Here is a 5,000-nt window from a genome sequence, read left to right as displayed (position 1 = left end):
CACGCAGGGAATACGTGGGAAGTATTCTTTCTCCCCTATCCCCAAGGAAATATATATAAATATATATATATATATATATATATATATATATATATATATATATATATATATATATATATATATATATATATATATATATACATATATATATTTTTTTTTTATACTTTGTCGCTGTCTCCCGCGTTTGCGAGGTAGCGCAAGGAAACAGACGAAAGAAATGGCCCAACCCCCCCCCCACACACATGTATATACACACGTCCACACACGCAAACATACATACCCACACAGCTTTCCATGGTTTACCCCAGACCCTTCATATGCCTTGATTCAATCCACTGACAGCACGTCAACCCCGGTATACCACATCGCTCCAATTCACTCTATTCCTTGCCCTCCTTTCACCCTCCTGCATGTTCAGGCCCCGATCACACAAAATCTTTTTCACTCCATCTTTCCACCTCCAATTTGGTCTCCCTCTTCTCCTCGTTCCCTCCACCTCCGACACATATATCCTCTTGGTCAATCTTTCCTCACTCATTCTCTCCATGTGCCCAAACCACTTCAAAACACCCTCTTCTGCTCTCTCAACCACGCTCTTTTTATTTCCACACATCTCTCTTACCCTTACGTTACTCACTCGATCAAACCACCTCACACCACACATTGTCCTCAAACATCTCATTTCCAGCACATCCATCCTCCTGCGCACAACTCTATCCATAGCCCACGCCTCGCAACCATACAACATTGTTGGAACCACTATTCCTTCAAACATACCCATTTTTGCTTTCCGAGATAATGTTCTCGACTTCCACACATTCTTCAAGGCCCCCAGAATCTTCGCCCCCTCCCCCACCCTATGATCCACTTCCGCTTCCATGGTTCCATCCGCTGCCAGATCCACTCCCAGATATCTAAAACACTTCACTTCCTCCAGTTTTTCTCCATTCAAACTCACCTCCCAATTGACTTGACCCTCAACCCTACTGTACCTAATAACCTTGCTCTTATTCACATTTACTCTTAACTTTCTTCTTCCACACACTTTACCAAACTCAGTCACCAGCTTCTGCAGTTTCTCACATGAATCAGCCACCAGCGCTGTATCATCAGCGAACAACAACTGACTCACTTCCCAAGCTCTCTCATCCCCAACAGGCTTCATACTTGCCCCTCTTTCCAAAACTCTTGCATTTACCTCCCTAACAACCCCATCCATAAACAAATTAAACAACCATGGAGACATCACACACCCCTGCCGCAAACCTACATTCACTGAGAACCAATCACTTTCCTCTCTTCCTACACGTACACATGCCTTACATCCTCGATAAAAACTTTTCACTGCTTCTAACAACTTTCCTCCCACACCATATATTCTTAATACCTTCCACAGAGCATCTCTATCAACTCTATCATATGCCTTCTCCAGATCCATAAATGCTACATACAAATCCATTTGCTTCTCTAAGTATTTCTCACATACATTCTTCAAAGCAAACACCTGATCCACACATCCTCTACCACTTCTGAAACCACACTGCTCTTCCCCAATCTGATGCTCTGTACATGCCTTCACCCTCTCAATCAATACCCTCCCATATAATTTACCAGGAATACCAATATATATATATATATATATATATATATATATATATATATATATATATATATATATATATATATATATATATATATATACGGCCGTGGCGGCCGGCTATAAAGTCGGCCAAACACTTTTTGATATTGTTGGGGAGTATGGTGTAACGTTCTTTTTTTTTGGTGTGTGTGTGTGTGTGTGTGTTAAGTTGCAGGACACTGTCAGATGCTCTGCTGGTGTTTATTTCCACTAGTACTATGAGGGAGGAGGATTGTGTTTGGTTAAATCCATCTAAGACGTTGTGTGAGGTCAGTGTGTTGCGTGAAGGTACAGAATTTGGGTCTGAAGCAGTGCTGTGTGAGTGAGAGTGATATGTTTTGTTTAATTCTGTTGTGGATCGGTTTTCACAGAGTTTGGATATTGAGGATAAAAGTGGTTTACAGCGGTTGGAGGAGGGAGAGTTGGGTGGTTTAAAGGATTACAGAATCAGAATTTTCTTGGCAAGTTTGCAGATGTTAGCGATATTGCTTTGCAGCCAGGAGTAGCTGAAGATACATGTAAATATCTGGAAATACGCAATAGTGTTTTATGTGAAATTTCGATATGTTGTCAGGACCAATAGCCGGAGAGTGGTTTAAGGCTTTAATTGCATTGCGTACGTCAGTGAGAGAGAAATTTGAGTCTATATATATATATATATATATATATATATATATATATATATATATATATATATATATATATATATATATATATATACATATATATATATATATATATATATATATATATATATATATATATATATATATATATATATATATATATATATATATATATATATATATATATATATATATATATATATATATATATATATATATATATAATTTTTTTTTTTTTTTTCATACTATTTGCCATTTCCCGCGATAGCGAGGTAGCGTTAACAACAGAGGACTGGGCCTTTGAGGGAATATCCTCACCTGGCCCTCTTCTCTGTTCCTTCTTTTGGGAAAAAAAAAAAAAAAAACGAGAGGGGAGGATTTCCAGCCCCCCGCTCCCTTCCCTTTCAGTCGCCTTCTACGACGCGCAGGGAATACGTGGGAAGTATTCTTTCTCCCCTATCCCCAGGGAATATATATATATATACATCACCTAATTTTTATGCAACTTCGAACATACTTCCTGAAGGTTGATATTAGTTCATTAGTAATTTGTATCCTAAAGCTGTAGTAAAGCTGGAGATTTCAGTTGTATACTTTTTTATATCATGGTCACACCATCCAGTAGGAGTGATAATGGTTAAAACTCATTATATAAACAATTTATTAATATATGTTGTTTAAACTGTGCACATCTAATAAGATGTAACAAAACGGCATCATTTTGGATGATTAATCATAAGTACTAAAGGATCCAATATGTATATGATTAAGTGTTAAAAATACATAGCTTCTATTTCTAGTTTTAATACAATTACTTCTTGTGCAACATTAAGATTTGTCTATAATTACTGATTAAATGATATTTTCTACAAAGCAATGTTACCCCTTGCTTATAACAGCATTCTTGTTTTATTCATGAATAGTCGAATATTCTTGAGAAAGAATATGCGAACTAGGTCAAAGGAAGCAAAGTATAACATCTCAAGAATAATGGAGAACATTGTAACTGAGTCTTAATATGTATACAACATAAAAGGCACAATACATGTAATACTTTAATAAGAATGCAGCAATACTTACTTTAAATCCTACTGACTGGCTAAACATGAACCCCTAATATAAGATGAAGTGAAGTATTTCAAGGTATTTGCTAGCAGTGCATGAAATATAACACATATGATTATGGCCAAATAGTGAATCAAGCCTTGAAAGTACGTCAAAGTTAACACCATTCCTAATGATATATATATATATATATATATATATATATATATATATATATATATATATATATATATATATATATATATATACAAAGGCAAAGGGGATAAAAGTGAGTGCTCAAATTCCAGAGGCATAAGTTTGTTGAGTATTCCTGGGAAATTATATGGGAGGGTATTGACTGAGAGGGTGAAGGCAGCACAAAGCATCAGATTGGGGAAGAGCAGTGTGGTTTCAAGCGTGGTTGAGGATGTGTGGATCAGGTGTTTGCTTTGAAGAATGTATGTGAGAAATACTTAGAAATGCCAATGGATTCATATGTTGCATATATGGATCTGGAGAAGGCATATGATAGAGTTGATAGAGATGCTCTGTGGAAGGTATTAAGAATATATGGTGTGGGAGGCAAGTTATTAGAAGCAGTGAAAAGTTTTTATCGAGGATGTAAGGCATGTGTACGTGTAGGAAGAGAGGAAAGTGATTGGTTCTCAGTGAATGTAGGTTTGTGGCAGGGGTGTGTGATGTCTCTATGGTTGTTTAATTTGTTTATGGATGGGGTTGTTAGGGAGGTGAATGCAAGACTTTTGGAAAGAGGGGCAAGTATGAAGTCTGTTGGGGATGAGAGAGCTTGGGAAGTGAGTCAGTTGTTGTTCGCTGATGATACAGCGCTGGTGGCTGATTCATGTGAGAAACTGCAGAAGCTGGTGACTGAGTTTGGTAAAGTGTGTGAAAGAAGAAAGCTGATAGTAAATGTAAATAAGAGCAAGGCTATTAGGTACAGAAGGGATAAGGGATAAGTCAATTGGGAGGTAAGTTTGAATAAAGAAATATTGAAGTGAAGTGTTTTAGATATCTGGGAGTGGATTTGGTAGTGGATGGAACCATGGAAGCGGAAGTTAACCATAGGGTAGGGGATGGGGCGAAAGTTCTGGGAGTGTGGAAAAATGTGTGGAAGTCGAGAACGTTATCTTGGAGAGCAAAAATGAGTTTGTTTGAAGGAATAGTGGTTCCAACAATGTTATATGGTCGCAAGGCGTGGGCTATAGATAGAGGTGTGCGTAGGAGAGCGGATGTGCTGGATATGAGATGTTTCAGGACAATATGTGGTGTGAGGTGGTTTGATCGAGTAAATAATGAAAGGGTAAGAGAGATGTGTGGTAATAAAAAGAGTATGGTTGAGAAAGTAGAAGATGGTGTTTTGAAATGGTTTGCTCACAAGGAGAGAATGAGTTGGGAGGATATATGTGTCAGAGGTGGAGGGAACGACGAGAAGTGGGAGACCAAATGGAGATGGAAAGGGGTGAAAATGATTTTGAGTGATGGGGCCTGAATATGCAGGAGGGTGAAAGAAATGCAAAGATTAGAGTGAATTGAAATGATGTGGTATACCGGGGTCGACGGGCTATCAATGGATTGAAGTAGGGGGTGTAAAGCGTCTGAGATAAACCATTGAAAGTTTTGTTGGGCCTGGACGTGGAAAGGGAGCTGTGGTTTTGATGCATTATACATAACAA

The sequence above is a fragment of the Panulirus ornatus genome, chromosome 14 (genome assembly GCF_036320965.1).
Source record: "Panulirus ornatus isolate Po-2019 chromosome 14, ASM3632096v1, whole genome shotgun sequence".
Classification (NCBI taxonomy): Eukaryota; Metazoa; Arthropoda; class Malacostraca; order Decapoda; family Palinuridae; genus Panulirus; species Panulirus ornatus.
Note: the sequence above shows the minus strand (reverse complement) of the source record.